The sequence below is a fragment of the Manis javanica genome, chromosome 2 (genome assembly GCF_040802235.1).
Source record: "Manis javanica isolate MJ-LG chromosome 2, MJ_LKY, whole genome shotgun sequence".
NCBI lineage: Eukaryota > Metazoa > Chordata > Mammalia > Pholidota > Manidae > Manis > Manis javanica.
The window spans coordinates 147387432-147405464 of record NC_133157.1 but is presented as its reverse complement, the minus strand read 5'-3'; positions in this window follow the sequence as shown (position 1 = coordinate 147405464).

The window sequence follows — 18033 nt, the reverse complement described above, 5'->3', positions numbered from 1 at the left end:
GATAGACGGCCCAGCAGTCAGTGCAGACAACTATAGGGGAGGGCTCCTGGGTGATCACGAACCATACTGTCCACCACTCAGCCCACTGACTGCTCTTCCCCTCTCCATTCTCCACTATATATAGTCTCAGTCTTAGGATGGAAAGCCCAGCCCTCCACTTTGGAGGCTGCCCACTACTGTAGCCGTCTGTATACCAAGCATCTACAGGTATAGGGGCTTTTCTCTCCTGATAAGGACTCTCAGCTGATGGTGGCTCAAAAGCAAGTCTTCCTGCTTTCCACTGATATACATCACTGGCCCCAATAAGCGCTGGAGTTCTCCACTTAAGGGGCTAGTAGAGAGGTAGCTATGCTGCTGTAAGTACATGCCCCATTTGGCCAGTGTAGGCGTCTGTGCCACACCACTCCATGGCCTTTGGGTGCAGTCTCACACCCATCCCATGATGGGATAGGCCATTATTACCTTGCCCAACCTGTGGTGGGAGAAGCTGATGTTCTCTTTTATTATGATTCTGGATCAGAAGTTGATGAGATGTGGGTGTGGGAGTCACCATATAAGCAAGCTTTTTAGTCCATTCTGGATGTACTTTCATAGTGATACTAAATTTTCTTAATTTTAGGGGAAGAAGGCACTTACCTTTTCTTTGCTACTTGATTGTAATTGATAGTCAGTTGAAATAGCCATCATGGGATTCTGGTTCCAGGTAAATTATTGTGTGAGCTGAAACAGAACTGTACTTTTTTCCCAAATACAAGAGTTAACAGAAGTGCTGGATGAGGTCGGGGGCTGCTGAAAAGCTAGAGTTTTTGTTTGTTTCATTTTATTCATCTGTTCTATGGTATATAATTAAATAGTAAGTGACCTCAACTGATTGTATATCATTTTTACAGCTAGAAAAATAAGTACTCAGTTGTGTTTCTTAGGTATCATTCTGTATTGCATAGTATTTTTTCTTCTGAGGCTACTGTTCTTCAGTCAGTTTTAAAAAGATGTTCTATATCTTTTTTTGGCTTTTGACAATATTACAGGATTTTAATATTTAATATTTATATGATTTTGTTCAAAAAGTGTTGATTTGATTGCCTTATTTGAATCTTTTCTGTTTTCCTAGGAGAAGCAAAAGCAAATGCTCTTCATGTTATATTCACTGATGAATTAGATTCTGTTGGTGGGAAGTGAACTGAATCTCTGGTGCATCCATATTCAAGGCAAACTATAAATCAACTTCTTGCAGAAATGGATGGGTAATTGAATCTTTTCCTGAGTTTGTAATATGGGGACATATTTGGTAACATTCAAGAGCTAGGAAGAAATGTTATGTTTATAGGCACGAGAGTAGTCCCCTATGCAGAAAGTCAAGACATGCTATTGTCAGTATTATATTGTTTGCATTACTAAGGGAGTAGTTGATGTATCAACTACCCTTAACTGTTGATATCTACACCTTTTTCATTTATATATTATGACAGGAAAGCAATGATTACAAATGGGAATAGTAGTCTGTGGAGTTGTAAGGGAGAGTACACTGGCTCCTTCAAACTTTGTGGCCAGCTTCGAAGGTTGCAGTAGATTAAAAGCTTGCTTCAATTGTCATAGTGTAAAAAGAAGAGGAGTTACTGTGAAAGAAGCAAAAACAAACAAAAAGCTTTCTTAAAGTCATATAAAACATTCTGGAACCAAATAGGAAGTCTAGGAGCAAGTAATTCGAATGGGTAAACTTGAGAATAACATTTCAAAAATTAGTGCCCAAGCTTTTTGTGTCAGGTCTTCTCTTCCTAAGTAGAACAAATATTGTGAATGTGCATGATTATAGATGATATTGTGATTTATTATTAGCAGTTTTGTTGACGTGCACTGGCCTAACATTTGTTCCTTTTAAAAAAGCAATTAAAGACATTTTATTTGGGGCCTAAAAAATATATTAGTCCCTATTCTTTGCTTTTATGGTTAATGATAAACAATTTGTATACAGCATTTCTATATGTGTGCTGTTTTAATTTGCAGCAAAAAGGTCCTTTTTTAAGTAGTTTTAAACCCAATGGAGGAGTTATCATCATAGGATACACAAGCTTCCCAGAGACATTAAATAAGTATTAAAATATATTTTTGTGTGTGACATACTGATACATGCTAGAACATGGATGGATTTTGAAATCATTGTGCTGAGAAGGAAGCCCATCACAAAATAGCACATAATTATATGACTCCATTTATATGAAACATGCAGAATAAGCAAATCCTTAGCAACAGAAGGTAAACTGGTGGTTGTCAAAGGCTGTGGAGAAGGGGCAGTGACTACAAGTGGATATGGAGCTTTTATTTGGGAGGGTGGGTTTTTGTGTGTGTGTGTGTGTGAAAACTCCCTAAATTAGATTGTAGTGATGGTTGCACAACTCTAAATATATTAAAAAACACTGGATTAACCACCTTAAACTCTGTGGTATGCTAATAATATTCCAGTAAAGCTGGTAAAAGAATTTTCTGAAACAAATTTTTTTTGGGTGAGGAGCAGATTTTAAAATTTAATGTATTTTTATGTTTTTGTTGATTTAAAATAGAAGTTATTCATATTTTTCATTTGATCTTACAGTTTAAGTAAGGGCTGCTTGGATTAAGGTGGTGAGAGTAGAAATTAAGTGATGTGGTGAGTTCAAGAGATACCGATACAATGGAATTACAATGCCATTGTGACATTTTTTGGCCTGTTTTGGGGTTGTGCAAAGAGATGAAATCTCAAGAGGTAAATGGGGGAAACTCCCTTTCTTTTTACATATATATTAAATAGAAAAATAGATTTCTATTGTCACAGACCTTACCTTAAAAGCAGATAAATATGAAGTATACTTTTATTTTTTCAAGTAGCTTTTTGTCTTAAGTAGTCCTCATTTATCTATAATGGAACATTTCAAAGTACAAAAGTGTTATCTATGTGAACCAAGCTTTTAAAGGCTTTTATCTTTTATAAAGAGAAATCAACAGGTTTTACATTTATTTCTCATTTATGGTTTTTCCTTCTTGGTGTTCTGCCTCTTACATATCTGCTTTTCTATTTCAGGACTCTTATGAATGAGCAAAACATACCTTGAAAACTCATGCAAAAGAGCATAAGAACCTACCAGAAGCATTACTGACCTGTGAGACTTTGGATGCCGAAGAGATTCAAATTGTTCTTGAGGGGAAGAAATTGGAAATGAGATGATAACTCTCTTGAAATGGATGCGTTGCTTTTATTGTGAGAATGTAAGTGTGGTTGTCTCCTTTTGCAATGCTTTTCTCCCTCTCTTGGTATCAGTCAAGCGTGTGAAACACTTTGTCAGTCTTTTGTCACAGTTAACTAATGCTGGTTATTCTTGTGATGACACCTACTATAAATTAGCAATCTATAGCAAATATTTTAAAACCAGAAACTATCAGGATTGAAAACAGCAGGGTTGAGAAATGTTAATCAGTTATTAAAGTTGAAAATAAGTAATGATTTTATGGTTGGTTACTCTACTAGATGTGAATAAAATTTCCTGTAACTGCTAGGAAATATTTTGACTTAGCAAAGTTGTTGAAGGACTTTCTCTATTTCCAGATAATACCATTTAATATCATTTATCTTTGATAAAGAAATGATGCTATTAAGCTGTTGGTAAACCGTTTTTCTAATTACATCAATAGAAACTTCATTAAGAGGCACTTGATTGTGCTCCAAATTGTCCAGACATAAAATGGCTTAAAAAATCTAAGTGTGGAAAGCGTGGAGAGTTGAAAACAAACAGATACAATCAGAATTTAAATGATTCTAACCTTCTAAAAATGCAACATGCAGTTTCACGGTCTTTTCTTTTTTTAATGTTACTGTCACTGTGACTAATGAAATTCATTTCAAAGCACAGCAGCAGTGTTTTGTTAAATAGAGAAGTAACACAATTCACTTCTGAAGAGCTACATAATTATACTTGGTATTGGAAGAAAAATTGAACCAAGTACTCAATCTCCTTCAAAATGAACTTTTGATTTAACCTGTGTTAGAAGTGGAAAGTCATCTATGTTCTTTGTTCAAATTTTGTGACTATGAATGTGTTGTCACAGGATTTATAAGTAAGTTTAACTCCATAGAAAAACTATTTTAGAGCACATTATATTGGTTTTACAGCCCAATTATATTATTGAAGTAATTTTATTAAAATTATCTACAGTTTTCTAATGTCTTTTAAGCAGTATGTGGTTTTCATTGAAGTAGATGATAGATGGAGCTTGCTACATGATATTCTTGCTCACCTCTTTTTTTGGTAATTTTAAATTTTGATGTAATTCCAAACAGAAAAATGTTATCAGAATAATACAAGGAAGTCCCATTATCATTGATACACATTCACTAATTATTTTCATTTGTCCCATTTTTATTGTCCCCCATCTCCGTGTGTGTATGTGTGTGTGTGTGTGTGTGCATACATACACATGTCTGTGTGAACATGTGCATTAATTCTCTCAGGTAGACTTCTAGGATTGAAATTGCTGGGTCATGTAGTAAGTTTCTGTTAATCTTTGTAAAACCCTGATAAACTCTTTTCAAAGTACTTATAAAATATTATGTTCCGGCCACCAGTGTACAAGCGTTCTGGTTTTTCCTCATGTTCTACTGTACTTCCTATAGTCTTTTTGATGAGGCCATTTTAGTCGGTATGAAGTAATATCTCATTGTGGATTTAATTAACATTTCTTTAGCACTAATTTACATTTCTTTGAGCATCCCCTCCTATGCTATTGGCCATATCTTTGGAGAAATGTCTATTCAAATATTTTACACACTCACATCCCTTTTAGATTGTTTTTCTTATTATGTATTGTATATCAATCTTAGGTTTTGAATACAAGTCTTTTATCAGATGGATCTAGCTTTTTTTAATCCAGCCTGACAATCTCTGTTATTTGAGTGGGGTGTTTAGTTCACACTTTCTTATTCCTTTGCTTTGTAATCTTGTTGATTTTCAGGTGTCATAGAAATTATGGATTCTGATTTTCTTCCCAGTGGGTAGTTCTTGTTTAGTAATTTGCCTCCAGTAAATTTGTGAAGTCTGTTTCTACTACGGTGTGCTGTCACTGATGTCTTTGCTCATTTTTAAAAATTCTAAAGCTTGCTTTTTAACCATTGCTGCTGTCTGCATTACATACTAACATTTAGTCAAAAGACTGGACAGAGGTTGTGTTCAAACCTTGTCACTCAGGCCTTCCACTATACTGATGAATCTGTGTGTAGGCTTGCAGGTGCCTTAAATGTTCAGGTCATTTTCAACTCTGCCCTAGTTTTTGCTTTCTACTGGGCTTTTTTGCTTCTCCTTTGTATGTAAATGCAGGCTATGGTGACCCATGGGTGTGTGGGTGGCTTGAACCAGCTTCAGTTTCTACTCTGCATGCCTCTGGTAAATCTGGAGTATATGAAGCACTTATCAAATCTTGATAGCTGTATTAACCTCCATAATTTACAGTTAAATATCTAGCAGTTAAATACCTTGATTGTCCCAAACAGGACTGCAGCCTCAGACTAGAGAACTCTGGTTGTTTCCCCCTGAAATTATCACAATTAAATGCATCAAGTCAAGCGGGTCCCTTCTGTCAGTGGCAACAAGCCCAGGCATGGGACGTGGGAGCACAACACCACAGACTCATGCGGTTCTTACCATCATTTCCATGGTTTTCAGAGTTTTTCTTTGTTTGTTACGGGCTTCAGTTGATTTGAGCACTGAAAAGTTTTTTTTTAATACAATTTTATCCAACATTTTAGTTGCTTTTTAAAAAGGGGAGGTGATTTGTCAACTTCCTCACCTCATCATGCTGAAAGAGAATCTCTTGGACTCATTTTGGATCACAGTCCAACCAAAGCAGTTTAATAAGAAGGGACCTAGAGAGGACTTGTACCTTTTTCAAAGCTACCAGAATGCCAGTTTCACATGTAACCTGTATCTATTAAATTGATTACTGTTGGTAACCTACTTATTTTTAGATACTCTGTGTATTTATACTTCAAAATAAATGCTGAGTTATTTTAGTCTAAGTAGTTATGAACATAATGCTTCATGTAAGTATGTGACATTTAAACATGTTGGAATGTTGTCTTGATCTTTGTGTTGAAAGAAACACACCTAGTCATGGATATGGAAATTTGAAGAGTTGATACATTTGAACTGAGGGTTTTGTCTATGCAAATTATCCCCTGCCTCCACTCTGTCACCCATGAGTCCTGATTCTTTTAGGCAAGAATGCAATCCCCTCCATTTACAGCAGGAACTTAATTTAGTTACAATAAATGTTGTGATATCTTCAGTATTGCATCTGTATGGTGACATAATGGGTAGCTAATCTCTTAAGAACTTGAGAATGCATTTCATGGGGAAGAAAAGTAAACAAGTGACCAAGCTGCCAAAGGGGGAGCATGAGAGGAGAGCTGTAAAGCCTGGTTTGGGGAGCATCACAGGAATCTGCTGCAGCTCTGGAAGCAAATGTTGGACTCATAGCCAGGAAACCTGGAACCTGAGAGGATGGGTAAGGTGCTTTGGCTAATGAGGGAAGAATTGCTAATGTATTGAGACTGTTCTGTGCTCAGGATTTGTTTTGACAAAAAACTGAATGTATTGAAGGACCAAATAAATGCTGATCAAGCATGAGAATGAGTTGTTCTCGGGGAGACTATTTTAGATAACATACAAAAAGGCTTCTAAGAGTCTTCTCTAAGAAGAATCTTCACAAGAGAGCAATCCAAAGTGGATCTGGAGATTCCTTAAGAGATAAGGACAAAGAAAGGTCAACTGAATGGACTGCATTGACTCAGGTCAAGGGAGCTGCAGGTGAGAACAGCTGTGGGTATAGAAGTACCCCTGAGAGAAAGAATCAGATTTAAAATAATTGCCAGATTCAAACTGCTCAAACCTTAGAATAGAATCAGCCAGATAAGAACTCTACCACCTCCTCCAGTTACCCTGCCTGAGGGAGGAGGGATGGAATTAGGAAAGAAAGAAAGGACCATTCCTGGGCCTGGCCTGGCTGATGAACTCGGACTTTGGCATTATTGTAGTTATATGGGGCTGAACATTCTGTTTCATTGCTTTGTGAGTTCAAATAACTGTATGGACTTCTAATTATTTGAGAATAAGGTTTTTCTTTTTCTTTGTGGGTTAGGAGAAAAATACCTGAATATTTAAAAATATAGTGGGAGATGATGTTGCCTGCTGATTATATCCCATGTGTGAAAAATTGCGGTTATCTGTATTAACAGATTTTTGTTGGGACACATTTTTGGTGATATAATTCCATTTGCATGATTTTTCAAAATCTGAAATACTTGTGTAATTTCTATCACAATTATGTATGTGATGTGTGTGTGCATATAGATCAATGATTTGCATTTATAATAAGTTTATTTGGTCACAAATTTTATGTGACCAAATGTGTTGATATTTTCTAACTTCTGTTTTTTTGTTTGAAAAATCTTCCATCAATCATTAATAATACCACTTAACTTGTTTTCTTCTAAAATATGTAATGGTTTAATATTTTCATTAAAACACTAAGCACTTTACTAATTTGGAGTTCATTTTGGTTTATGTGTCTGAGATGTGTAGTTAAGTTCACAAATTGGTATTTCCCAAATTACTCATTGAATAACCACTTTTACATTTATGAGTTATATATTTTATACTCTATTATCTAATAGAGAAAGTTTAATTTATGTTAATTTTCTTTATTTAGTATGTGCTAGTTGAAAGGAAAGGAGCAACACACAGCAGCAATTCACCGGAGAGTTCCACTTTATTAGGGAAAGGTGCTGGGTTATATAGGAAGGGGCATAGGGTGATTGTGGTGTTACTTCTACAGGGCTGTTGGCTGTTGGCTAGGTGCTGGGATTGGGAGGGGGGCGAGAGGTGATTGGGCTTCAGGTGGTGCCGGCGGGAACCGAGGACCCCGAAAAGAAGCCGGAAGTTTGCCATCTTACTGGTGGGGATCCTTCATTCCCCCCTTTCTCCTCTATGGGTTTGTGGACGTTGCTTTCTCTCTGACTGCTTCTTGCTGAACAGGGGCGGAGAAGGGAGTGAGGGTTTGAGGATTGGGAGGAAAGGGTTGATAGGACTCCCCACAATAAGGATGAGTAGATGTGGACTTCTTCAGGTTGGAAATCAATGAAGGTTCCCTGTAACCATAGGTTGAGGACCTGTTGATTCCAATGGTGCCAAGAGGATATGGGTGTCAGGAGCCAGGCGTCTGTGGCCATTGTTTCCAGGAACAGTTTCCAGTGGAGAGAGGGGTCCATCTCAACATGTGGTGAGGAGGTCACGTGAGGGTGAGGGATCTTCTGTGGCCAGAAGCTGGTAGTTCCTGAGTAAAAGCTGGTTGAAAGCTTGATTAGAGATTTTTCCAACTTGGGATTTGATTAACTTTATTATACAGGGTAAGAAGAGACAGACGAGAAGAATGACTATTATGGGGCCTGCAATGGGCCAGAGCCAGGTGAGGAGGGGGTTTGTTAGTATTGAAGAGAATGGGTTGGAATTGGAAGCAGAGTGGAGACTGGAGGCAAGGTCGGTGAGTTTGGTGATGTCAGTTTCTACAATGCCAGATTCGTTGATGTAATAGCAGCACTCTTCTTGGAGGAAGACGCAGGTGCTGCCCTTCTCGGCTGTAAGCAGATCTAGGGCCCGCCAGTTTTGAAGGGTGACTTTAGCTAGCGAAGTGACCTGTCTTTGGAGAGAGGCTAGGGAATCGGCAGTGGATGTCAGGGCTCCCTCAAGTTTGGCATCGAGATCTCTAACTGCCCATAGAGAGTGACCCAAGGCTCCTCCCGAAAACCCCACCCCAATGGCTGAGGTGATCAAAGAGATACCTACCATGACGGGAAGGAAAGCAGCCATTTTTGTGCACGAGTGCAAGGGAGGTTGGAGCTCAAGGAATTCTGCCATGCTGTAAAGTGTAAACTGTGGGATTAGGGTGACGAGAATGCAGGGTGTATCGGAATTGAGAGGCAGTGAGTTGAAAAGACTGCCATTACACCAAAAGAAGTGTCCTGGTTGTGTAAAAGTCTTAGAGCCGGAGGTAGGCGTGTAGATAGAGAGGCAGTGAAATGCGCTGGAGGGGGGTGGAGTTGGGCCTACACAGTGGTGGATGGTGAGATTATCTGCGTATTCTGGTTCCCATAGGGGTATGTCTGCCAGGGGACGGAGGGGTTGTCCTTCTGCTTGGAAAGAGTAGTTGGAAATATTGAGGGGCACGGCGGCCAGCAGTGGGCGCTGTAGTGATGCGCACAAGAAACAATTGGCAGTGTTGAGGGTGTGGTTGAGAAAGATGGTGGTGTCTTGAATGAGCTGTAACCAAGAGTAGGAGGAATAAGAAGATGAAGAGGTGCCATCAATAGTTTGGATAATGACTTTCTCAGAATGTCTGATATCTGATGCAACTTGAGAGATCTGGGAGCGAGAGGGAACATACTCTCGAGAGATATGAAGGGTACCGTGGGGGGTCGAGGACCCCTTGTAGTAAACTGAGGCTGTTACTCCAGCAGCCCATCGAGAGTCCCAGGGATCTGGGATTGATAAGGAGAATGAGCAGTTGGGATATTTCATGAAATGGTTGGAGGAGTAATACTGTGGGTACTGGAAGTCACCCATGTAGTGAATGGCGCAAGACCAGTAGGGACATCCCCCGTAGGTGTCTTGCCATCGCCTGCAATAGGCTTGTCTTTGGTCATAGAGGAAGCAGAGGTAGGGAGAATAAAGGTAGCTGTAAATGAATACTTCGGTGGAGGGAGGAAAGTGGAGGTACAAAGGCTCAGAGCAGCCTTTCAGAGGGCAGTCTGATGTGGCAGTGAGGGCAGTAACTTTTGTTTGATGCTGTGTGTAAGTCTGCCTGACTTTGAATCGCCATACAAAGGAGGGTGGGGCGGCGGGGAAGACAATAGGAATGAGGGACAAAAGCAAGAGAGCAGTAAAGGAGGAAAAAGTCATGATTCGGGTATGGATGGCAAAGGGGGTGCACGGGAGATGCGGAGCTTCAAGGGATCAGAGGGATGAGGCGTGGTAGAGAAGACAGCGTCTTGGGCTGTATACAAAGGACTCTGGATTGTGACTTATGGGTCTTGGGTGTCCAGAGAAGGTGGGTCTTGGGTATTTGGTTTCAACCTGGAGATATGAATCCAAGGGGTGACAGAGTTATCAGGCAGTGAGAGCTTGGCGGCCGAGGGGGTGCAGAGAATAACTGGGTGAGAGAGGGCCGATCCTCTGGTGGCTTATAAAACACTAGTTGGCCGGGCTGTAAGACAGGAGGATTTTGGGAGGCGGATGGATCAGGAAGGAGCCAATCCTGACATTTCCACAATTCAGTGCGGAGGAGAGAGAGTAGTGGAAGGGCTATATTGGGAGGAATTGGTCCTTTGTGGGAAGGGAGCCCTGGGGGTAGAATCGGGCGGCCGTACATGATCTCAAAGGGCGACAAGAAGGAAGGTTTCTTTGGGAGGGCTCGAATGCGGAGTAGAGCTAAGGGAAGTAAGCGAACCCAGTCAAGGTATAGTTCTAGAGATAGTTTGGTCAGGATGTCTTTTAGAGTACTATTGGCTCTTTCTACTTTTCCTGAAGCTTGTGGTCGATAAGGACAATGTAAATGCCAGGGGAGCGAGAGCAACTTGGAGAGGTTCTGGATAATTTGGGCAGTGAACTCAGGGCCGTTATCTGATTGGAGGGAAATGGGCATCCCGAACCTAGGAAAGATCTGGGTGAGGAGGATAGAGGCAACTACGGACGCTCGTTTGTTAGTGGTGGGGAAAGCTTCGACCCATCCTGAAAATGTATCTACTAGCACGAGTAGGTATCTGGTACGTCGTACAGGGGGCATGTTAGTGAAGTCTATTTGCCAATCTGCAGCGGGCACATTACCCCTTGCTTGATGAGCCGGGAAGGGTCGGGCTTTGAGGGGGGTATTAGGGTTAGTGAGTTGGCAGATGGTGCACTTGCAGGTGATTTGGTTAAGTAGGGTTTTGTCTTCAGGAGAGAGAGGAAAAAAAGATTGTAAAAAATGGATCAAGGATTGGGGGCTGGGATGGAACAGGTCATGTAAGAGGCGGAAGAGAGACTCTTTGTCCTGAGAGCAGAGGGCGTCTTGTGATAAGGCTAAAACCGCAAGGGCAGACGGATTGTTGTCTGGTGTGTTTTCTTATAGGGCAACTGACCGGGCTACTCTGTCAGCTTTGTTGTTACCTCTTGCAATGGGAGAGTCATCTTTTTGATGTGATTTGTAGTGGACTATGCCTAGTCGGTGTGGGAGTTGTGAAGCCTCTAGAAGTTTAGTAATTAAGGCTGAATTAGTTATGGAATTCCCTTTTGTGGTGAGGAGGCCTCGTTCTTTCCATACTGCTGCGTGGGACAAGAGAATGTGGAATACGTACTTGGAGTCAGTGTACAATGTGAGAGACGTGTCCCAGGCCAGAGTGCAAGCTCTGGTGGCTGCAATGAGTTCAGCCTGCTGATTGGTTGTACCAGGGGGTAGGGCTCATGCCTCAATGACATCTTCGAGGGAGACTACTGCGTATCCTGAGTAGTGGGTGCCCTCATGTTTAAAGGAGGACCCATCAGTAAACCAGATGAGGTCGGAGTGTGAGAGGGCTCCTTCGGAGATTATGGAGTGGCACGGAAGGAAGTTGTGAAGGGCTTCCAGGCAATCATGCGAGGGAGTATGAGGAGAGTAGGGTAGAGGAAGAAGAGTGGCCGGATTCAGGGGCAGGCAGGGGAGGAAAGAAATGTTTGGATTTTGGAGGAAAGAGGATAGTAAGGTCAGGAGTCTGGAGGGAGGGAGAGTCTGTAAACTTTTGTAGGTTAAGAGATCTTTTAGGTGATGTGGGGACAGAATGGTAAGGGGCGCTCCGAATGTTAGTTTATGAGCTTCTTTCTGCAAGAGCTGTCCAGCGGCTAATGCCCGTAGGCAGGGGGCCCATCCCCGAACTGTGGGGTCTAATTGCTTGGAGAGATAAGCTACTGGGGCAAAGGATGGGCCATAATATTGGCCTAGGACTCCTAGAGCTTGACTGGACCTCTCATGAATGTATAATGAGAAGGGTTTTGACAAATCAGGGAGATGGAGAGCTGGAGCTTCTACAAGGGCTTGGCGGAGCTTAATGAAGGAGTGTTGGGGTGAGGATGATAATGGTTCTTCAGGGGGGCCCTTGCTGAGGTCATATAGGGGTCTTGCCAACAGGGAGAAGTTAGGGATGCACGCTCTAAAATACCCAGCCAGGCCTAGAAAGGAAAGGATTTCTGTCTTGGTTTTGGGAACGGGCAGGTCAGAGAGGAGTCGTTTTCTGTCTAAGGTAATGGACTTTCTTTGTTGAGACAGAAGGAATCCAAGGTAAGTGACAGAAGGGGAAGAGATTTGAGCTTTGACGGGGGATACTTGGTAACCTCTGGAAGCTAGAAGGTTAAGTAGGAGGGCAGTGTCAAGTTTAGACTGTTCCCATGAGGGACTGCAGAGTAGAAGATCATCTACATATTGTAATAAAGTGGACTCAGGGTGATCATGGTGAAACTGTTAGAGGTCTTGAGCTAGGACTTGTCCAAAAATATGGGGACTATCTCAGAAGCCTTGTGGCAAAACTGTCCAAGTAAGTTGTACAGAATGTCTTGTGTATGGGTCCGTCCAGGTGAAGGCAAAAAAATCTTGGGAGGAGGGGTCTAGAGGGATAGAAAAAAATGCGTCCTTGAGATCTAGGACTGAGAAGTGGGATGCAGAAGCAGGAATCTGCGATAAAAGTGTGTATGGATTTGGAACTAAGGGATGGATAGGGACAACGGCTATGTTGATGAGGCGAAGGTCTTGGACAAGGCGGAAAGATCCGTTGTTTTTTTTAACAGCTAATATGGGGGTATTAAATGGGGAGTGAGTGGGTCTGAGGTAGTTTTTGTTTAAGAGATCTTGAATGATGTGTTGGAGGCCTATGAGAGCTGAAGTGGTTATGGGGTATTGGGCCTGACAGATATACTGAGAGGGGTCACGTAATTTGATAGAGGCAGGGGGACATAGGGCCACGGAGGGGCTTGTAATGTCCCAAACTTTGGGATTTACAGGGTGTATAAGGGCGGAACCGGAGCTTTCATTGGGTAGAGGGGGGTTGTCGGCTATGAGGGCCATCAGAAAGGGAGTACTGGGGGCTGTGGGAGTGGATATAGTTATGGAAATGTGGAGGAGGGAAAGGATGTCCCATCCTAGTAAAGGGATGGGACACTGGGGCATAACTAGGAAGGAGTGGGAGAAAGGTATGGGACTGTCTAGGATTGTGCATAAAAGGGGGGGTTAATGGGAAAATCTGTTTACCTCCTACCCCAACTATAGGAGTAATGGCTGGCGTGGTAGGGCCCCGGTATTCTCGCAAGACTGAGAAGGTGGCTCCTGTATCTAGGAGGAAAGAGATGGGGCGACCGTCTACTGTTAAAGTAACCCTGGGCTCCTGTTTGGTGATGGAAATGGTGGGGTGAGAAGCCCCGGGCCCCATCAATCTTCTTCTGCCAGCCCCACTACGGCGGGCTTAGGATGGGGGTTGTTTGTACAGCCTCCCCTTCGGGTGGTTGGGCAATCAGACCCCCAGTGGCCCTTTTTGTGGCATCTGGGGCATGGGGTGGTAGGAGATCTGGGGGAGGGGCACGCCCTTGACCAATGTCCCTCTTTTCCGCACTTGAAACAAGCTTCTGGGGGGGGCTTGTCTGAAGAGGGGCGCCCAGGTTGTGGTTTTATCAGCTGGGCCAACATCTCGAAATTGGCCTGATCAGCTTTTTGTTTACAGCGTTCTTTCTCCTCCTCCTGGTTATGGAAGACTTTAAAGGCCACTGTTAGGATCTCAGTCTGTGGGGTAGCGGGGCCCTGTTCTAACTTTTTGAGTTTAGCTTTAATGTCGGGGTAGCTTTGAGCTAGGAAGTATGTCATAAGAACCTGTCTTCCTTCAGGTGTTTCTGGGTCCAGGCTGGTATACTGTAATAGGGCTTGAGTGAGTCTGTCTAAGAACCTGGAGGGGGTTTCGTCTCTCTTTTGAATTATGTCTTGGAGGTTTTGAAAATTGACTACTTTACAAGCTGCCTTTTTTAGACCTGCTATTAAGCAGGAGGCAAAAATATCTCGAGAGTGGAGACCCATGGCGGTGTTATAATCCCAGTGCGGGTCTTGTTCGGGGACAGCAGTGGGGCCAGGGGGACAGGTGGGGTCAGTCCTGTGGGTTTCGGTAGCATGCGTTTGGGCGAAGTCCCAAGCTCGTCTACGCTCTTCAGGGAGGAGAGTATTGGCCAGGAGCATGAAAATGTCATGATGCGTGAGGCTGTAAGACTGGAGGGTCCATTGAAACTCCCTGATGTATGTCGTGGGATCAGTGGAAAAGGAACCTAGGCGTTTCTCTAGTTGGGCTAAATCTCCTAAGGAGAAAGGGACGTGAACGCGCATGATGCCTTCGGATCCTGCTACTTCCCGGAGTGGGGCGATAATTATGGGAGGCCCTCGGGACCGAGTCTGAGGGGGACTGAAGGGTTCTGGCTCAATCTGTGCAGGGGAAACAGGTGATGGGGGCAAAGCCGCAATAATTTTGGGAGGCCCTTGGGACCGAATCTGAGGGGGCAAAGACGGACGAGGCTCTTGGAACTTAGTTAGAGGGGGGCTGAAAGGCTCAGGCTCAATTTGCGGGAGGGGGTAAGGTGAGGGGGACGGAGGAGGAGGGGGTGAGGTGCAGGAAGAGATGGTGGAGGAGGGGGAAGGGAGAGGATGGGAGGCTTCTGCGGGGGTGGAGGAGAGGAAGGGGGAGGGGCTGTTGTAGGAGAAGAAGGGGAAGGGAGAGGATGGGAGGCTTCTGCTGCGGGGAAAGAGGCAGCGGTGGCAGCGGTAGGGGGAGGGGCTGTTGTAGGAGAAGAAGGGGAAGGGAGAGGATGGGAAGCTTCTGCAGCGGGGAAAGAGGCAGCAGTGGTGGCAGTAGAGGAAGGGGGAGGGGCTGTTGTAGGAGAAGAAGGGGAAGGGAGGGGAAAGAGGCAGCGGTGGTGGCAGTAGAGGAAGGGGGAGGGGCTGTTGTAGGAGATGAAGGGGAAGGGAGAGGATGGGAGGCTTCTGCCGTGGGGAAAGAGGCGGCAGCGGCGGTGGAGGGTGGAGGGGTTGTAGGAGGGGGAGGGGCCGAAGGGGGAAGTCTGTATGGCGGAGGCTCGTCAGCCGGGTCAAAGGTAATTGAAGAGGGACTGGGAGTGTGTGGAGGGGAGGGAGACGGCTTGCAGGCTAGGAGAACTTGGGGCGGGGAGCAGGTGGTGCAGAGGCTGGGATTTTGAGCTAGGAGGTGAAAAGCTTTGATATAGGGAATCTCCTTCTATTTTTTCAGGCGCTGGCAGTAGTTAAAGAGATTGCGAGTGATGTTAGGATCAAGAGTTCCCCCTGCAGGCCATTGGTTGTTAATGTCTAGGGGGTATGTCGGCCAATCTTGGGAGCAATATTTACGGAGAAGTTTTGGTTTTATATCAGGCGTCAGGGAGAGGGTAGCCAGATGCTTAAGCAGGCATTCAAGAGGTGAACTTTCAGGGCGGGATGAGGAGGCTCCCATGGCTTAAGGACAGAGAAGGAGAGAAACAGGGGAAGACAAACGGAGATCCTCGGACTGGAAGCAGACCACAAGGAGACAAAGGGCGTCCCCGATGATCCTTGGTGGTCTGTGGAAACTCGTATACGAGTCGGAATTTCTTGGGAAGTGTGGGTCGTCACCCAGACTTCCCTAAGAAGGCAGAGTGCTGGAGTCACGAGGTACCTAGCGCTAGGTGTTTTCGGCGGACGGAACAGAAGGAGGAGGGGGCGGGGAAAGGGAGCGTTCTCATCGCAAAGGAGTCACCTCGTTTATGGCTGTTGGAGGGGGGAGCCTGAGAGTCCGCTGCAGCTGTGAAAGCCTGAGGCGGGGATTTATGGCTGTTGGAGGAGGGGCCTGAGGGTCCGCCGCAGCCGTGAAGGCCTGAGGCGGGGAGAGTTCCCTCCTCTTCCCTGAGCATCAGGGCCTTGCTGACGATCATGGTCAATGGCATTGCGATAGCTTGGAGAAGAGTGGCCCATCCCAGGGAAATTTTGCTTAAAAAGTTTCAGCACTGATGGAAGGGACGGTGAATTCGTTTATGGCTTTTGGAGGAGGGGCCTGAGGGTCCGCCGCAGCCGTGAAGGCCTGAGGCGGGGAGAGTTCCCTCCTCGTCCCCGAGCGTCAGGGCCTTGCCGGACGATCACGGTCAATGGCACTGCGATAGCTCAGGGAAGAGTGGCCCACCCCGGGGAAATTTTGCTTAAAAAGTTTCAGGCCTGAGGCGGGGTTTTATGGCTTTTGGAGGAGGGGCCTGAGGGTCCGCTGCAGCCGTGAAGGCCTGAGGCGGGGAGCGTTCCCTCTTCGTCCCCGAGCGTCAGGGCCTTGCCGGACCATCACGGTCAATGGCACTGCGATAGCTCGGGGAAGAGTGGCCCACCCCGGGGGGAAAACTTACCTAAAGGCCAGAGAGGAGTGGTGAGTGTGATGAGCCAGCGCCGGAAAAAGAGGACGAGGGCAAGCTGCTGCTGGTGTTGGGGGGAAGACGGGGCCCAGTTGGGGTGTCCCGTCTCCCGGGTTTTGGCACCAATGAAAGGAAAGGAGCGACACACAGCAGCAATTCACCGGAGAGTTCCGCTTTATTAGGGAAAGGTGCTGGGTTATATAGGAAGGGGCATGGGGTGATTGTGGTGTTACTTGTACGGGGCTGGTGGCTGTTGGCTAGGTGCTGGGATTGGGAGGGGGGCGAGAGGTGATTGGGCTTCAGGTGGCGCCGGCGGGAACCAAGGACCCCGAAAAGAAGCTGGAAGTTTGCCATCTTACTGGTGGGGACCCTTCACTAGTTAGCAGGCACAAGCCAGGGTGGGTACTGATGGGATTGGATTTTAAGGGACTTGGTAAGTGGGATGGAGTATAAGACTGGATAAGCAAGAATTCATAGATGCGGGGACTTTTTAGGGGGAGACAGGATTTAACACTCAAGCAAGAACCCCAGTGGACGGAGGAAATTTTATGTTAGGTTCTATATTATAACTCAGGAGACAGGAATGTTCAATGCTCAGTGAAGTGGAAGTGCCTGAGTTCTGTACAGTTGCAATACCCACTGTCCCGCAATTCAGTTTGATACGCTTAACTACCGAAAGTTAGCATAGACCCCACAGGTTAAGGGGCATAGTTCCGCAGGACTTCCCCCACTTCAAAACACACCCAACTCCCCAGTCCCCAGGCTACTTGCTCTTCTGTCTGACTTGGCTACAATTTGGGGATTCCCATGATCCTCCTTCAGGTTTGATAATTCATTATAATGACTCAGGAAACTGCTTTATTGAGGATTACTGATTTATTTATAAAGAATATGAAGAGACACCGAATGAAGATGTACATAGGGCAGAAAGATCTGGGCAAGGTCTACATGCCTTCCCCAAGCATGTCAGCCTCTCAGTTAATAGATGTGTTCATCAACCAGGAAGCTCTGTTATAGTCTCATTTCAGAGGGTTTTTTTGTATGTTTGTTTGTTCATTTTTTAATGGAGTTTCATTACACAAGCAAAATTGATTAAGTCACTGGTCATTTGGCAACTTGATTTCCAGTCTCCCTTGACAGTTGTGGGAGGCAAGAATTCTTTTTAATTTGGCATAATGATTAAAAATAAGTATCAAATAATGTAGAGGTAAACACTGCTAAGAGTATAATGAAAAGGAAGAATAAGGGGGGGAACTTTGGAGCTGTAATGAAAATTACAATATATTTTATAAAGAAGAGTACTGGTGCAAGAAGCAAACCCAATAGAAAACATACCAGAGAATTTAATGTTCAATAAAGTGGTGTTTTAAACTACGTGAGAAACAGTGGTTTAGGACAAGTGAATAACTTTTTTTTAAGTTCTCAAGTGATAAGCCATGCTCCAAAATAATCTTAGATTGAGTAAAGATTTAATTGGGGAGAAATAAAGCAAAAATAAAAATAAAACATAAATATAAGGTTGGGCCAAAGGGGAAGGAAA